Genomic DNA, 17,123 nt, shown 5'->3' with positions numbered 1-17,123 from the left:
AGTCTTTTCAATGAGGCTGGCTTCATAGCTCAGGGGTTAGAGCATTGGTCTTGTAAACCAGTGGTCGTGAGTTCAAATTTCACTAGAGCCTATCTCTTTAGGGTAAACCAAGTTGACCATCTTCTTTATTATCTATCCAAGAATTCCACATCATCAACTATATGGCACAGTGATTGACAATGTCTGTAAAGCGCTGTGGAATACGAAGGTGTTACATGAGTAGGGAAAATAAATAATAATAATAATGATTATGATGATGAACTTGTCAGTCTGTTGTAGCAAAATTTCCAGGTAGGAGATTGTCGGGATTGCCAAGCGGTCTAAGGTGCTTACTTTAGGAAGCATTCTTCCCTGGAGGTGTAGGTTCGAATCCCATTTCTGATAAACTTTGTGGGATTTTTTTTTTCTTAAACCTCACCCAATCCCTTAATTGATAGACTTCCATAGTTCTTAAAAATTAAATAAATAAACAAATGACGTAGGTATAGCGGAGAGAGAAGATTGTAGTCTTATCCATGAGGCTGGCTTCATAGCTCTGGGGTTAGAACACTGGTCTTGTAAACCAGGGGTTGTGAGTTCAAATCGCACTGGAGCCTGTCTCTTTAGGGTAAACTAACTTGACCATCTTGTTTATTATCTATCCAAGTGCTTGCCCGAACCAGACCAGGAGAGAGTGTCTTCCAAAATGTCTTATCTCGATCCGTTTTAATTCCACAAGATCAACTACGATGCTGAAGTGCGGCAGAAACCTCTTGTGCTCTTTCTACCTGACACCAAAACTTGGACTCTTTCCATGACTAAAGACTTACTGATAGGGAACGTGGATTGAGAGCCCTATATGGCACAGTGATTGACAATGTCTGTAAAGCACTGTGGTATACGATGGGGCTACATGAGTAGAGAAAATAAATAATAATAATAATGATTATAATGATGAACTTTTCGGACTGTTTTAGTAAAATTTCCACGTACAAGTTTGCTGGGATTGCCGAGCGGTCTAAGGTGCTCAGTTCAGGTCGCAGTTTCCTCTGGAGGCATGGGTTAGAATCCCACTTCTGACAATCTTTGTGGGATTTTTTTCTTTTCTTAAACCTCACCCAATCCCTTAATTGATAGACTCCCATAGTTCTTAATAAATAAATAAATAAACAAATGACGTAGGTATAGCAGAGAGAGAAGATTGTAGTCTTATCCATGAGGCTGGTTTCATAACTCAGGGGTTAGAGCATTGGTCTTGTAAACCAGGGGTCGTGAGTTCAAATCTCACTGGAGCCTATCTCTTTAGGGTAAAACAAGTTGACCATCTTCTTTATTATCTATCCAAGTGCTTGCTCGAATCAGGCAAGGAGAGAGTGTATTCCAAAATGTCTTCTTTCCATCCGTTTGAATTCCACATCATCAACTACGATGCTGAGGTGCGGCAGAAACCTCTTGTGCTCGTTCTACCTGACACCAAAACGTGGACTCTTTCCATGACTAAAGACTTACTGGTAGGGAACGTGGATTGAGAGCCCTATATGGCACAGTGATTGACAATGTCTGTAAAGCGCTGTGGTATACGATGATACTACATAAGTAGGGAAAATAAATAATAATAATAATGCTTATGAACTTTTCGGTCTGTTTTAGTAAAATTTCCACGTATCAGTTTGTTGGGATTGCCGAGCGGTGTAAGGTCCTCGTTTCAGGTAGCATTCTCCCCTGGAGGCGTAGGTTCAAATCCCACTTCTGATAGACTTTGCGAGATTTTTTTTTTTCTTAAACCTCACCCAATCCCTTAATTGATAGACTTCCATAGTTCTTAAAAATTAAATAAATAAACAAATGACGTAGGTATAGCAGAGAGAGAAGATTGTAGTGTTATCCATGAGGCTGGCTTCATAGCTCAGGGGTTAAAGCACTGGTCTTGTAAACGAAGGGTCGTGAGTTCAAAGCTCACTTGAGCCTATCTCTTTAGGGTAAACCAAGTTGACCATCTTCTTTATTATCTATCCAAGTGCTTGCTCGAATCAGACAAGGAGAGAGTGTCTTCCAAAATGTCTTCTTTCCATCTGGTTGAATTCCACATCATCAACTACGATGCTGAAGTGCGGCAGAAACTTCTTGTGCTCGTTCTACCTGACACCAAAACTTGGACTCTTTCCATGACTAAAGACTTACTGGTAGGGAACGTGGATTGAGAGCCCTATATGGCACAGTGATTGACAATGTCTGTAAAGCACTGTGGTATACGATGGTGCTACCTAAGTAGGGAAAATAAATAATAATAATAATGCTTATGAACTTTTCGGTCTGTTTTAGTAAAATTTCCACGTATCAGTTTGTTGGGATTGCCGAGCGGTGTAAGGTCCTCGTTTCAGGTAGCATTCTCCCCTGGAGGCGTAGGTTCAAATCCCACTTCTGATAGACTTTGCGAGATTTTTTTTTTTCTTAAACCTCACCCAATCCCTTAATTGATAGACTTCCATAGTTCTTAAAAATTAAATAAATAAACAAATGACGTAGGTATAGCAGAGAGAGAAGATTGTAGTGTTATCCATGAGGCTGGCTTCATAGCTCAGGGGTTAAAGCACTGGTCTTGTAAACGAAGGGTCGTGAGTTCAAAGCTCACTTGAGCCTATCTCTTTAGGGTAAACCAAGTTGACCATCTTCTTTATTATCTATCCAAGTGCTTGCTCGAATCAGACAAGGAGAGAGTGTCTTCCAAAATGTCTTCTTTCCATCTGGTTGAATTCCACATCATCAACTACGATGCTGAAGTGCGGCAGAAACTTCTTGTGCTCGTTCTACCTGACACCAAAACTTGGACTCTTTCCATGACTAAAGACTTACTGGTAGGGAACGTGGATTGAGAGCCCTATATGGCACAGTGATTGACAATGTCTGTAAAGCACTGTGGTATACGATGGTGCTACCTAAGTAGGGAGAATAAATAATAATAATAATAATAATGATGATTATAATGATGAACTTTTCGGTCTGTTTTAGTAAAATTTCCACGTACCAGTTTGTTGGGATTGCCGGGCGATCTAAGTTGCTGAGTTCAGGTAGCCTTCTCTCCTGGAGGTGTTGGTTCAAATTCCACTTCTGATAGACTTTGTGGGATTTTTTTCTTTTCTTAAACCTCACCCAATCCCTTAATTGATAGACTTCCATAGTTCTTAAAAATTAAATAAATAAACAAATGACGTAGGTATAGCGGAGAGAGAAGATTGTAGTCTTATCCATGAGGCTGGCTTCATAGCTCAGGGGTTAGAGCACTGGTCTTGTAAACCAGCGGTCGTGAGTTCAAATCTCACTGGAGCCTATCTCTTTAGGGTAAACCAAATTGACCATCTTCTTTATTATCTATCCAAGTGCTTCCTCGAATCAGGCAAGGAGAGAGTGTCTTCCACAATGTCTTTCTTCCAACCGTTTGTATTCCACATCATCAACTACGATGCTGAAGTGCGGCAGAAACCTCTTGTGCTCTTTCTACCTGACACCAAAACTTGGACTCTTTCCATGACTGAAGACTTACTGGTAGGGAACGTGGATTGAGAGCCCTATATGGCACAGTGATTGACAATGTCTGTAAAGCGCTGTGGTATACGATAATACTACATAAGTAGGGAAAATAAATAATAATAATAATGATTATGAACTTTTCGGTCTGTTTTAGTAACATTTCCACATACTAGTTTGTTGGGATTGCCGAGTGGTCTAAGGTCTTTGGTTCAGGGAGCATTCTCCCCTGGAGTCGTAGGTTCAAATCCCACTTCTGATAGACTTTGTGAGATTTTTTTTTTTCTTAAACCTCACCCAATTCCTTAATTGATAGACTTCCATAGTTCTTAAAAATTAAATAAATAAACAAATGACATAGGTATAGCCGAGAGAGCAGATTGTAGTCTTATCCATGAGGCTGGCTTCATAGCTCAGGGGTTAGAGCACTGGTCTTGTAAACGGGGGGTCGTGAGTTCAAATCTCACTGGAGTCTATCTCTTTAGGGTAAACCAAGTTGACCATTTTCTTTATTATCTATCCAAGTGCTTGCTCGAATCAGGCAAGGAGAGCGTGTCTTCCAAATTGTCTTCTTTCCATCCGGTTGAATTCCACATCATCAACTACGATGCTGAAGTGCGGCAGAAACTTCTTGTGCTCGTTCTACCTGACACCAAAACTTGGACTCTTTCCATGACTAAAGACTTACTGGTAGGGAACGTGGATTGAGAGCCCTATATGGCACAGTGATTGACAATGTCTGTAAAGCGCTGTGGTATACGATGGTGCTACATAAGTAGGGAAAATAAATAATAATAATAATGATTATAATGATGAAATTGTCAGTCTGTTTTAGTAAAATTTCCACGTACGAGTTTGCTGGGATTGCCGAGCGGTCTAAGGTGCTGAGTTCAGGTCGCAGTTTCCTCTGGAGGCGTGGGTTAGAATCCCACTTCTTACAGACTTTGTGGGATTTTTTTCTTTTCTTAAACCTCACCCAATCCCTTAATTGATAGACTTCCATAGTTCTTAAAAATTCAATAAATAAACAAATGACGTAGGTATAGCGGAGAGAGAAGATTGTAGTCTTATCCATGAGGCTGGCTTCATAGCTCAGGGGTTAGAGCACTGGTCTTGTAAACCAGCGGTCGTGAGTTCAAATCTCACTGGAGCCTATCTCTTTAGGGTAAACCAAGTTGACCATCTTCTTTATTATCTATCCAAGTGCTTGCTCGAATTAGGCAAGGAGAGAGTGTATTCCAAAATGTCTTCTTTCCATCCGGTTGAATTCCACATCATCAACTACGATGCTGAAGTGCGGCAGAAACCTCTTGTGCTCTTTCTACCTGACACCAAAACGTGGACTCTTTCCATGACTAAAGACATACTGGTAGGGAACGTGGATTGAGAGCCCTATATGGCACAGTGATTGACAATGTCTGTAAAGCACTGTGGTATACGATGATACTACATAAGTAGGGAAAATAAATAATAATAATAATGCTTATGAACTTTTCGGTCTGTTTCAGTAAAATTTCCACGTACTAGTTTGTTGGGATTGCCGAGCGGTCTAAGGTCCTCGGTTCAGGTAGCATTCTCCCCTGGAGGCGTAGGTTCAAATTTCACTTCTGATAGACTTTGTGACATTTTTTTTTTTCTTAAACCTCACCCAATCCCTTGATAGACTTTAGAGATGAGCGAACACTAAAATGTTCGAGGTTCGAAATTCGAATCGAACAGCCGCTCACTGTTCGAACGGGTTTCGAACCCCATTATAGTCTATGGGGAACATATACTCGTTAAGGGGGAAACCCAAATCCGTGTCTGGAGGGTCACCAAGTCCACTATGACACCCCAGGAAATGATGCCAACACCTCTGGAATGACACTGGGACAGCAGGGGAAGCATGTCTGGGGGCATCTAACACACCAAAGACCCTCTATTACCCCAACATCACAGCCTAACAACTACACACTTTCCACATTCCAAAAAACCTCTATCAAAGTGGGAAAATACCTGGAAACCTTCTTTACTCCCCAAATGGATGAACACAAACCCCAATTTAAGCTCAACAAACAGTAACAACCACCCCTTTAAATCACGTTCCCCATGACAACCACGGATGGAATAGACAATGGGAAATCCAAAAGCCCTCACCCTTAACTGTCATTTTGAGTGTGTGTGTGTGTGTGTGTGTGTGTGATGTGGTAAGACCTTCCAAAATTCACTTTTCTAGCCCTTAACATGAGCCCTTCCAAACAAAGTTACAGGACCTTAAGCTGAGCTACCAGCAGAGATTGAGGCCCTTGGCATGAGTAGAGCCTTGCACCAGCAGTGTTTTTGGCACTTAGGGTGAGTTGAGCCTTGTACCAGCGTGTGTCCCTTAACATCAGGCGAGCCCTAAGTTCTGCACTTTGCACAAAAGTTCAACATTAACCTTAGTAGGCCCGAGAACCAGGAACAGGTCTTGCAATGGCTGTCGGATAACGCTTAAAGCACATTGTCCACCAGCCAGTCAGCCTCTACCTCCTCTTACCCAACAGTCTTGTCCTCCTTCCACCCAAAATTCCCAATCTTCCCAGAACAATAACCCCAACTGTCCCTGCTCCCCAGAGCTGTTCTCCCTTCCTTTGACTGTACCGCAACCTGCCCCTCCATTTCGCGATTCCACGGACCTAACAGACGAGTATCTGTGTCCAGATGCTCAAACACTAGAGTCTCCTCCATCTCCGGTCGATTTGGTGGCGGATGACCAGCAACCCACCCTCATCGACGACGATGAGACGCAGTTGCTGTCAGGGCAGCCAGTTGATATGCGCATTGTGCAGGAGGAGGAGGCGAGACAGGAGTTAGTTGGAAGAGGAGGTGGTGGACGAAGAGGACACCGACCCCACCTGGACAAGGCGGATGTCAAGCTGGGAAAGTAGTGTGGATGTTGAGGCAGGTGCAGCACCAAAAAGGGTAGCTAGAGGCAGATACATGTCCAGAGGCAGAGGTCAGCTGCTTTGCCGAAGCCAGGCCAGACCCGGAATGTCTGAAGATGTTCCCTTTTGTACCCAGCCCAGAAAAACTCCCCCATCGAGGGCACGTTTCTCGAAGGTGTAGAGTTTTTTCAAGGAATGCGCCGAGGACAGATATAGTGTCGTCTACACAATTTGCCTCTTGAAATCGAGTAGGGGCCCTGAGAAGAGCAACCTGTCCACCACTTCAATGCACCGTCATTTGGAATCCAAGCACTGGAATCAGTGGCAGGCAGCAACGGCAGGACAAACGTCGCCCGCCATTCATGCCACTGCCTCTGCTCACAGTGCTGGCGATGCACTCCAGAGGACGAGCCAGGACATCACTTCATCTGCCTCCGCCACTTTGTTGACTTCTCCCTCATCCTCCCCTGTTTCTGTCTTATCGCCTTCTCCTGCACCATCAAAGGCACCATCAGGCGCTTCTTTACAACAACCCACCAGCTCTCAGACATTGGAGCGCCGGCAGAAATACACCGCTAACCACCCACCCACGCAAGCCTAGAACGCCAACATCGCTAAACTGCTGGCCCAGGAGATGTTGGCGTTCCGGCTTGTTGAAACTCCCGCCTTCCCGGACCTGATGGCAACTGTGGCACCTCACTATGCCATCCCTAGCCGTCACAACTTCTCCCGGTGTGGCGTCCCCGCCTTGCACCAGCACGTGTCACTCAACATCAGGTGGGCCCTTAGTTCCGCGCTTTGCTGCAAGGTCCACTTGACCACCGACACTTGGACAAGCGCATGTGGTCAGGGATGCTGCTTATCTTTAAGGACAGGCAGGGTGAATGTGGTGGAGTCTGGTCCCGGGGTGCAAACTGAGGTACCCTATCTCCTCTCCCAGGCCAAAATTCATGGCAGGAGTAGACTGAAACCCTACGACGCTGCAACCTCCACCCCAGCTACTAGCGGCAAACGCTAAAACACTGGTGTGGGGAGACGTCAGCAGGCCGTGCTGAAGCTCATCAGCTTGGGGGACAGACAGCACAGTGCCTCCGAGGTCAGGGATGCCATCCTGGCTGAGATGCCATTTTTTTTTCCCTGCTACACCTGGGGCCTGGCATTTTTACGCCTGTGATAATGGCTGGAACCTGGTAGCGGCTCTGGAGCTTGCCAGCCTCCAACACGTTCCATGTTTGGCCCACGTCTAACCTAGTGGTGCAACGTTTTTTGAAAACATACCCAAATGTACCGAAGCTACTGTTGAAAATGCGGCGCTTGTGCGCCCACTTTTGCAAGTGTACAGGAGTCACTGCTAGCCTAAAAACACTCTAGCAAGGCCTACATCTGTCCAAACACAGGCTGTTGTCCGTCATTCACACACGCTGAAACCCTACAATACCATATCTTGAGCAGGGTGTGTGAGCTGCACAGACCTTTGATGGAGTTCCATCTACAAAACCCAAGGGTTCCTCAAAGTCAGCTCCCAAAGTTTCTGCACCATGAGTTTCCAGGGGTGGCAGAGTTATGGCTAGGGGCAGAGGCATGGATAGGGATGATGTCTAGGGGCAAAAGCAGTGTGGATGTGGAGGCAAGCTAAGCAGCAAAAACTGGGGGTACAAGCTAAGGCATGGATAGGGATGATGTCTAGGGGCAAAAGCAGTGTGGATGTGGAGGCAAGCTAAGCAGCAAAAACTGGGGGTACAAGCTAAGGCATGGACTGGGGTGATGTCTAGGGGCAAAAGCAGTGTGGATGTGGAGGCAAGCTAAGCAGCAAAAACTGGGGGTACAAGCTAAGGCATGGACTGGGGTGATGTCTAGGGGCAAAAGCAGTGTGAATGTGGAGGCAAGCTAAGCAGGGAAAAAGGTGGCTAGAGGCAAAGGGATGTCCAGAGGCAGAAGACAGCTGCATGACAGAAGCTAGACCTGAGCCAGCAAGGCCCAAGATGCCCTCTTTTCTAGCTTCCTTAGAAAAATTCCCCCATCGAGGCCACGTTCCTCGCTGGGGGAGATCATTTCTAAATGTATAGGTCGAGGACAAACTGAGTGTGGTTTACACACTTTGCAATGCGACTCCCCATCTCCCAGGCCTTTCATTCCAGGCTAAAGTACAGCACAACCCACCCACATGCCCAAGGCTTCAACGGCCTCATCTCAAAAATTCTGGCCCAGGAGATGTTGGGGTCCCGGCTTGTGGACACTCTGCCCTTTTTGGGCCTGCTAGCTACTGCGCCACCTCACTGTGCCGTCCACACCAGCACTTTTCCCCAAACATGAGGCGGTCCCTAAGTTCAGCGCTTTGCCCAAAAGTTCCACGTGACCAGCTATGAATGGACAAGTGCATGCGGACAGGGACGCTAACTTTTAATCTTGGCACAGTGGTTGAATGTACTTGAGGCATGGACCGGGTCGCAAAATGTGGTAGACTGACTTGTCTCCCCACACAACATTCCTGGGAGGAGGGCTGAAACACCACCCTCCTCCTCCTCCGCTGTTAGATTGACCCCAGCTACGAGCTGGAAACGCTGCAACACTGGTGTGGGGAGACGTCAGCGGGCCGTGCTGAAGCTCATCAGCTTGGGGGCCAGACAGCACACTGCCTACAAAGTGAGTCATGCCATCCTCGATGAGACGGCATTGTGGTTTTTGCCACTGCACCTGGGCCCAGGCATGTTGTCATGTGTGATAATGGCCGTAACCTGGGATCGGCTCTGTAGCTTGGCAGCCTGCAACATATTCCATGCCTGGGCCACGTTTTTAACTCATTGCTGCTAATCTTTTTAAAAAGGTACCCCAATGTTCCTGAGCTACTGGTGAAAGTGTGGCGCTTGTGCGGATAGTTTATAAAGTCTATAGTTGCCGCTGCTAGCCTCTATGCACTCCTACAACGCCTGTACCTGCTGGAACAACGGCTGTTGTGCGACGTCTCCACACTGCTGGCACTAAACATATCATATGTTGAGCAGAGTGTGTGAGCAGCACAGACCTTTGATGTAGTTCCAACTCCAAAACCCTCGGGTTCGTCAAAGTCAACTCCCTCAGTTGCTCAACCATGAGTGGCCATGGGTGGCAGACTTATGTGAAATCCCATCCATTGCACTGGACACGAAACATTAGCATGCGTTCAGCACAACTCCGGATATGGCAGCTGCGTTAAGCAGGGTGCAGGGTACAACACAGACCAGGCCCGAGCACCAGGAACAGGTGTTAGAAATACTGCAGCATCCACCATTTCCTTCCAATTTTGGGGTTTTGGACCCGCCACCGACTTGTCTGGACCTCAGTGGGGATCATGAGACACAGTTGCCATCAGGGCAAGCTGTGGTCATGTGCGGTTTGCAGTAAGGGGGCAGTGCGCAATTGGAAGAGGAGTTGGTGGATGACGAGGCCACCGACCCCACATGGACAGGGGTGATGTCTAGGGGCTAAAGCAGTGTAGATGTGGAGGGAAGCTAATTCAACAAAAAAACAGGGTAGAAGCAAAGGCATAAACTGGGGTGATGTTTAGGGGCTAAAGCAGTGTAGATGTGGAGGGAAGCTAATTCAACAAAAAAACAGGGTAGAAGCAAAGGCATAAACTGGGGTGATGTTTAGGGGCTAAAGCAGTGTAGATGTGGAGGGAAGCTAATTCAACAAAAAAAAAGGGTAGAAGCAAAGGCATAAACTGGGGTGATGTTTAGGGGCTAAAGCAGTGTAGATGTGGAGGGAAGCTAATTCAACAAAAAAACAGGGTAGAAGCAAAGGCATAAACTGGGGTGATGTTTAGGGGCTAAAGCAGTGTAGATGTGGAGGGAAGCTAATTCAACAAAAAAAAACAGGGTAGAAGCAAAGGCATAAACTGGGGTGATGTTTAGGGGCTAAAGCAGTGTAGATGTGGAGGGAAGCTAATTCAACAAAAAAACAGGGTAGAAGCAAAGGCATAAACTGGGGTGATGTTTAGGGGCTAAAGCAGTGTAGATGTGGAGGGAAGCTAAGCAGCAAAAACAGTGGGTAGAAGCAAAGGCATGCAAAACTCTACCCTGTTGGAAGACTTATTCCTAGGTCTGGAACACGTTAATGGCCCCCCCTGGACAAATTACTGCCACTCAGGGGCCTAGTGTCACCAGGAGGGACAAGTATAGGCGCATGTTGTGGGAATACCTGGCCGACACCAGCTCTGTCCTCTCCAATCCCTCTGTGCTCTACTGCCTACACTTATTTTCTCATCATTTTTTCTGCACTGCACATCTCTTGCCTACTTCCTTTGGGATCTTAGAAGTGGTGGTCCACTTCCAAAGGTGGTAATTTCAGTGCTGGAGTTGTCAATAGACAGTGTAACGGGAGTAGCTGAGGTATCACTGTCTTAACCACTTTTTGGCACAAAATTAACTTCCAAAGCCAAGTATGGTGCAAGTATATGATGCAAGGACACCTACACACCTATCTCTGACACATTGGGGAGTTCACCCTCATGCGCCCTTTTGGCCTGCACCATCATGCGCCTCTTCCCAGCCACTCCACATCTCCCAAGCTTTTCATTGCAGGCAGAAGTACAACACAACCCACCCCCATGCCCAAGCCTTTAACAGACTGTGTGAGTGAATTGCCTTATCCTTTGATTTCTACTCAGTTTCCCTGTGTTTGTTTCCTAGTGTAAAGTTCCTTCCCATATTGGTTTGGGCAACCTTTCCCACATGTTTCCTGTGTGCTGCTTGTGTTGTTAGTCAGCGCACACCCTTGTCAGTCCCTGTCAGTAGCAGCTTCACTTGTTCGTTAGGGGTGACCCCCTTTAGTCTCCAGTCCCTAGAGATCTTATAGGGCATTCCTTCTCCCACTTCCCTCTAGGCCTACGGTATCAGTGAGAGAGGAGCTGAGAACAGCCGACCCACACCCGTGAGGCAGGGACCGGATTAGCTAGTGGGAGTAGTGCAGGGCAAGATTTCCTACTGCTATTCCTTAGCCCCGTTGCAGCTACCTGGACTGACATAACAGACAAGCGCCTGTGGTCAGGGATGCTGCAGTGCTTATCTTTAATGACAGGCAGGGTGAATGTGGTGGAGTCTGGTCCCCGGGTGCAAACTGGGGTGGCCTATCTCCTCTCCCAGGCCAAAATTCATGGCAGGAGTAGACTGAAACCCTACGATGCTGCAACCTCCACCCCAGCTACTAGCGGCAAACGTTGTAACACTGGTGTGGGGAGATGTCAGCAGGCCGTGCTGAAACTGATCAGCTTGGGGGACAGACAGCACAGTGCCTCCGAGGTCAGGGATGCCATCCTGGCTGAGATGGCATTTTTTTTTCCCTGCTACACCTGGGGCCTGGCATTTTTGCGCCTGTGATAATGGCTGGAACTGGTAGCAGATCTGGAGCTTGCCAGACTCAAACACGGTCCACGCATGGCCCACGTTTTTCAACTTGTTGGTGCCATGTTTCTTTGAAACCTACACCATTGTGCATGATATACAGGTCAAAGTGGGGCCATTTTCGTAAGTGAGAACTAGCCTCTGCTAGGCAGAAAACATTCAGAGCACACTCCTCTCATCTTCGCACCGTTGGCTGGCGGAGGAAGACGAGGGGGTTGGAGTGGCATCTGATGTCCCTGTCCCACACGAGGCTAGAGGGTGCACTTCAGTGCATCCCATTGCTTCACCACAAATGGTGTGAAGGGGAGTGGAAAATGGAGGAAATGGAGAGTGACCCTTACAGTTGGGGCCAGCAAAGGCATGCCAAGTAACACACTGGCACACATGGCTGACTTCATCTTGGGTTGCTTTTCAACACATATTTCACATCATGAAGAACAAATAATACTGGATTTTTACAAGCCTCGAACCCCGGTCTAGGTCTAATGTCTGTTCCTTTCTTATATTAGGGGAGAGGGAAAAAAAATTACTTCAGTGATACGTTTAGCGTACATAGACTGACTATTAATGTGTATCCCACTTAGTGTTGTTAGGGTTACACACCGTCACAACCTGGCTAAAGCTTCTATAGCTGTTAATAAAGTCAACATAACTTTACGGTATCCAAAAAGACAGCTGGTACCGACAGAGAGCAAGACAAATGTCAACCAAAGCTGTGAGCTCTGAACACCCACAGTGACTTTGGCGTCATCATCATTATAAGGGAGCGGGTGGTAATAAATAACTTGGCAGTGCCTAAAACCCAAAAAGCTTATACAACTATATTTACATTAAGATACATAAATGACACTTTTTAGTAGCATGTCATGAGACAAGATGATAAGATCTTCCTTTGTGCAGTGCTATTTGAAAGTTAAACGCTGCCTTTATTTTAATTCTGGAGAAGGTGCAGACATTAGATTTAGAACATGTTGTCTTCATTGTCCAAATCCTCTATATAGGTAATGTGTTTTTCGGGCCGAGCTGTCTGGGATCGAGCTGGTGCAGCACTGACAACCTGGGTGAATATGGCAAGAGCCTGAGATGTAGGGTGAATGAATCCCCAAATTATTTGGGGAATTTCCACTCAGAAACTGGCACTATATACCAGTAGCAAAAATTGTGGGTGCACGTAACCCCAATATATTCTTTGAAATCCCAGTCAGACAATGGCACTATATGGCAGTAGCAAGAAATGAGGGTATTTGTAAACCCAATATATTCTTGGAATTCCCAGTCAGACAATGGCACTATATGGCAGTAGCAAGAAATGAGGGTATTTGTAAACCCAATATATTCTTGGAATTCCCAGTCAGACAATGGCACTATATGGCAGTAGCAAGAAATGAGGGTATTTGTAAACCCAATATATTCTTTGAATTCCCAGTCAGACAATGGCACTATATGGCAGTAGCAAGAAATGAGGGTATTTGTAAACCCAATATATTCTTTGAATTCCCAGTCAGACAATGGCACTATATAGCAGTAGCAAGAAATGAGGGTATTTGTAAACCCAATATATTCTTTGAATTCCCAGTCAGACAATGGCACTATATGGCAGTAGCAAAAATAGTGGGTGTATATAGCCCCAATTCTATTGCTAGGGGACTTGAAGGGTATTTCTGAGGTGAAGGTGGGGGGGGCACACCGTTGGAACGGGGATTTGGGGTGTATATATGGGGTATACGGGAATACACTGTCAGTGTATTCCATTCAGGATCCTGGGAAAGCTGGGTTGCGGCGATTGAGCCCGTCAGTGCCACGTTACACTGACAAGCTTCTCCCTGGAATTTAGCTCTTATAAGAGCTGTTGGTTGTCTTCTCCTTCCTATCCTAGCCTGTCCCTACCTACCCAGAATCTAAGCCCTAGCTAACTGGACGGAAACCTCCGTCCCCGGTGAATTGCAAGCTCAGAATGACGCGAACCTGGGCGGCGCTGTTCTTTTAAATTAGAGGTCACATGTTTTCGGCAGCCAATGGGTTTTTCCTACTTTTTTCAACGTCACCGGTGTCGTAGTTCCTCCTCGCTCCACAGCACAGCGCGATTGGCGCCGCGAGGCAGAAGGACGTCTCTGGCTAACTGTCAGAAACGCCCTTCTGACCATAGAGCACTACGGTACCGGCACCGTAAGCTCTTTACACCGGGCACAGATCGGGAAAGCCGACAGTGCACTGAATTCAGCACACTGTCAGCTTTCCAGCAGTATATAACACTGCATGTGCCCAAAAGTGGTGAAAGGTCCTCTTTAATTGATAGACTTCCATAGTTCTTAAAAATTAAATAAATAAACAAATGACGTAGGTATAGCAGAGAGAGAAGATTGTAGTGTTTTCCATGAGGCTGGCTACATAGCTCAGGGGTTAGAGCACTGGTCTTGTAAACCAGGGGTCGTGAGTTCAAATCTCACTGACGCCTACCATCTTCTTTACTATCTATCCAAGTGCTTGCTCGAATCAGGCAAGGAGAGAGTGTCTACCAAATTGTCTTCTTTCCATCCGGTTGAATTCCACATCATCAACTACGATGCTGAAGTGCGGCAGAAACCTCTTGTGCTCTTTCTACCTGACACCAAAACTTGGACTCTTTCCATGACTAAAGACTTACTGATAGGGAACGTGGATTGAGAGCCCTATATGGCACAGTGATTGACAATGTCTGTAAAGCGCTGTGGTATACGACGGTGCTACATAAGTAGGGAAAATAAATAATAATAATGATTATAATGATGAACTTTTCGGTCTGTTTTAGTAAGATTTCCACGTACCAGTTTGTTGGGATTGCCGGGCGATCTAAGGTGCTGAGTTCAGGTAGCCTTCTCCCCTGGAGGTGTAGGTTCAAATCCCACTTCTGATAGACTTTGTTAGATTTTTTTCTTTTCTTAAACCTCACCCAATCCCTTAATTGATAGACTTCCATAGTTCTTAAAAATTAAATAAATAAACAAATGACGTAGGTACAGCGGAGAGAGAAGATTGTAGTCTTATCCATGAGGCTAGCTTCATAGCTCAGGGGTTAGAGCACTGGTCTTGTAAACCAGGGGTCGTGAGTTCAAATCTCACTGGAGCCTATCTCTTTAGGGTAAACCAAGTTGACCATCTTCTTTATTATCTATCCAAGTGCTTGCTCGAATCAGGCAAGGAGAGAGTGTATTCCAAAATGTCTTCTTTCCATCCGGTTGAATTCCACATCATCAACTACGATGCTGAAGTGCGGCAGAAACCTCTTGTGCTCTTTCTACCTGACACCAAAACGTGGACTCTTTCCATGACTAAAGACATACTGGTAGGGAACGTGGATTGAGAGCCCTATATGGCACAGTGATTGACAATGTCTGTAAAGCGCTGTGGTATACGATGGTGCTACATGAGTAGGGAAAATAAATAATAATAATAATGATTATAATGATGAACTTTTTGGACTGTTTTAGTAAAATTTCCATGTACCAGTTTGTTAGGCTTACTGGGCGGTCTAAGGTGCTGAGTTCAGGTAGCTTTCTACCCTGGAGGTGTAGGTTCAAATCCCACTTCTGATAGATTTTGTGGAATTTTTTTCTTTTCTTAAACCTCACCCAATCCCTTAATTGATAGACTTCCATAGTTCTTAAAAATTAAATAAATAAACAAATGACATAGGTATAGCGGAGAGAGAAGATTGTAGTCTTATCTATGAGGCTGGCTTCATAGCTCAGGGGTTAGGGCACTGGTTTTGCAAACCAGCGGTCGTGAGTCCAAATCTTACTGAAGCCTATCTCTTTAGGGTAAACCAAGTTGACCATCTTCTTTATTATCTATCCAAGTGCTTGCTCGAATCAGGCAAGGAGAGAGTGTCTTCCAAAATGTCTTCTTTCCATCCGTTTGAATTCCACATCATCAACTATATGGCACAGTGATTGACAATGTTTGTAAAGCGCTGTGGGATACGATGGTGCTACATAAGTAGGTAAAATAAATAATAATATTAATGATTATGATGATGAACTTGTCAGTGTGTTTTAGCAAAATTTCCGCGTAGGAGATTGTCAGGATTGTCGAGCGGTATAAGGAGCTGAGTTCAGGTCGCAGTCTCCCCTGGAGGCGTGGGCTCGAATCCCACTTCTTACAGACTTTGTGGGGATTTTTTTTTTTTTTGTTAAACCTCATCCAATCCCTTAAAGGCGTTCTATCAGCAAAATCATGCTGCTAGAGCCCCACATATGCGTGCATAGCCTTTAAAAAGGCTATTCAGGCACCGGTAAAGTTATATTAAACTATCCCCCAGTTTTAAAATAATAACCTAAAAAAGAATGTGCTCTACTTACCGAACGTGCACGCTGGGCGGGTATTCAGGGTGTGTCTTCATCTTCTTCCACGCCTATTCTTCCTCCGATGTCCCCCGTCCCGTCTTCCTCCAGCGCTCGCGAACGGACAGTGATAGCCTGGGCGCATGCACAGTAGCTGTAATAGAAGCCGCATGCTACTGCGCATGCGCCCAGGACGTTTTTTAATATCAGTGTCCGCGAGCGAGCGCCGGAGGAGGATGGAACCGGAGGACATTGGAGGAAGAAGAGGCGGGGAAGAAGATGAAGACACACCCTGAATGCCCGCCCAGGGTGCACGATCCGTAAGTAGAGCACATTCTTTTTTAGGTTATTATTTTAAAACGGGAGGGTAGTTTAACATAACTTTTACGGTGCCTGAATAGCCTTTTTAAAGGCTATGCACGCATATGTGGGGCTCTAGCAGCATGATTTTGCTGATAGAGCCCCTTTAATTGATAGTCTTCCATAGTTCTTAAAAAATAAATAAATAAACAAATGACGTAGGTATAGCAGAGAGAGAAGATTGTAGTATCAGCCAAGAGGCTGGCTTCATAGCTCAGGGGTTAGAGCACTGGTCTTGTAAACCAGGGGTCGTGAGTTCAAATCTCACTGGAGCCTATCTCTTTAGGGTAAACCAAGTTGACCATCTTCTTTTTTATCTATCCAAGTGCTTGCTCGAATCAGGCAAGGAGAGAGTGTATTCCAAAATGTCTTCTTTCCATCCGTTTGAATTCTACATCATCAACTACTTTGCTGAAGTGCGGCAGAAACCTCTTGTGCTCTTTCTACCTGACACCAAAACTTGGACTCTTTCCATGACTAAAGACATACCTACTCAGGTAGGTGAGATGAAAAAACTCCAGGAATGTTTGTTCTCAGCAGACAACTTTCATCTGCTGAGCATTTTGGTAAATGCTCAGTATTGGGCTGGAATTTTAGGAATTACAGGTAGGATTGGTAGTGAGACCTGTCATTCCACCCCCCTCCAGTCCACACTTTGG

At 45.7% G+C, this 17,123-nt stretch overlaps 9 non-coding genes across 9 annotated transcripts; all 9 read left to right on the top strand.

The window, feature by feature from the left end:
* Nucleotides 1-18: 18 nt before the first annotated feature.
* On the top strand, nucleotides 19-91 carry TRNAT-UGU (transfer RNA threonine (anticodon UGU)). The gene has a single exon. It is a non-coding gene; the product is annotated as a tRNA-Thr (tRNA).
* Nucleotides 92-1,202: 1,111 nt separating this feature from the next.
* Nucleotides 1,203-1,275, top strand: TRNAT-UGU (transfer RNA threonine (anticodon UGU)). The gene has a single exon. It is a non-coding gene; the product is annotated as a tRNA-Thr (tRNA).
* Nucleotides 1,276-3,234: 1,959 nt separating this feature from the next.
* Nucleotides 3,235-3,307, top strand: TRNAT-UGU (transfer RNA threonine (anticodon UGU)). The gene has a single exon. It is a non-coding gene; the product is annotated as a tRNA-Thr (tRNA).
* A 599-nt stretch (nucleotides 3,308-3,906) lies between these two features.
* TRNAT-UGU (transfer RNA threonine (anticodon UGU)) lies at nucleotides 3,907-3,979 on the top strand. Its single transcript has one exon. It is a non-coding gene; the product is annotated as a tRNA-Thr (tRNA).
* A 606-nt stretch (nucleotides 3,980-4,585) lies between these two features.
* On the top strand, nucleotides 4,586-4,658 carry TRNAT-UGU (transfer RNA threonine (anticodon UGU)). Its single transcript has one exon. It is a non-coding gene; the product is annotated as a tRNA-Thr (tRNA).
* A 9,509-nt stretch (nucleotides 4,659-14,167) lies between these two features.
* TRNAT-UGU (transfer RNA threonine (anticodon UGU)) lies at nucleotides 14,168-14,240 on the top strand. Its single transcript has one exon. It is a non-coding gene; the product is annotated as a tRNA-Thr (tRNA).
* A 579-nt stretch (nucleotides 14,241-14,819) lies between these two features.
* Nucleotides 14,820-14,892, top strand: TRNAT-UGU (transfer RNA threonine (anticodon UGU)). Its single transcript has one exon. It is a non-coding gene; the product is annotated as a tRNA-Thr (tRNA).
* Nucleotides 14,893-15,498: 606 nt separating this feature from the next.
* TRNAA-UGC (transfer RNA alanine (anticodon UGC)) lies at nucleotides 15,499-15,571 on the top strand. The gene has a single exon. It is a non-coding gene; the product is annotated as a tRNA-Ala (tRNA).
* Nucleotides 15,572-16,667: 1,096 nt separating this feature from the next.
* TRNAT-UGU (transfer RNA threonine (anticodon UGU)) lies at nucleotides 16,668-16,740 on the top strand. The gene has a single exon. It is a non-coding gene; the product is annotated as a tRNA-Thr (tRNA).
* Nucleotides 16,741-17,123: the final 383 nt, after the last annotated feature.

The sequence above is a fragment of the Leptodactylus fuscus genome, chromosome 1 (assembly GCF_031893055.1).
Source record: "Leptodactylus fuscus isolate aLepFus1 chromosome 1, aLepFus1.hap2, whole genome shotgun sequence".
Taxonomy (NCBI): Eukaryota; Metazoa; Chordata; class Amphibia; order Anura; family Leptodactylidae; genus Leptodactylus; species Leptodactylus fuscus.
Note: the sequence above shows the minus strand (reverse complement) of the source record. Positions and strands in the feature narration are given on the sequence as shown.